Genomic DNA, 291 nt, shown 5'->3' with positions numbered 1-291 from the left:
CCTGCAAATTTGACATTTTATTAGTTCCTTTGCTGTTATATTTTATGTGTATGTTACCAAACATGTTTTTGGTAAAATGTAGATACTGTACTGATATGCTTTTCCATAACGTTTTAATCTTTTTTAATGCATTTTCTTGCTACTGGTAGTCGTCTTCCCTTTAGTATTATTATAGATACATATACCTTTGGAGATCATAATGGCTTTGGCAAAACCAGAAATTTTATTAGCATGGTAAATTCACTCATATTTACTTTGTTTATGGGAAGAAATGTTCTAATTGAGTGCAAA

Source organism: Penaeus monodon, chromosome 19 (assembly GCF_015228065.2).
Source record: "Penaeus monodon isolate SGIC_2016 chromosome 19, NSTDA_Pmon_1, whole genome shotgun sequence".
Classification (NCBI taxonomy): Eukaryota; Metazoa; Arthropoda; class Malacostraca; order Decapoda; family Penaeidae; genus Penaeus; species Penaeus monodon.
This window is presented reverse-complemented; position numbering follows the sequence as displayed.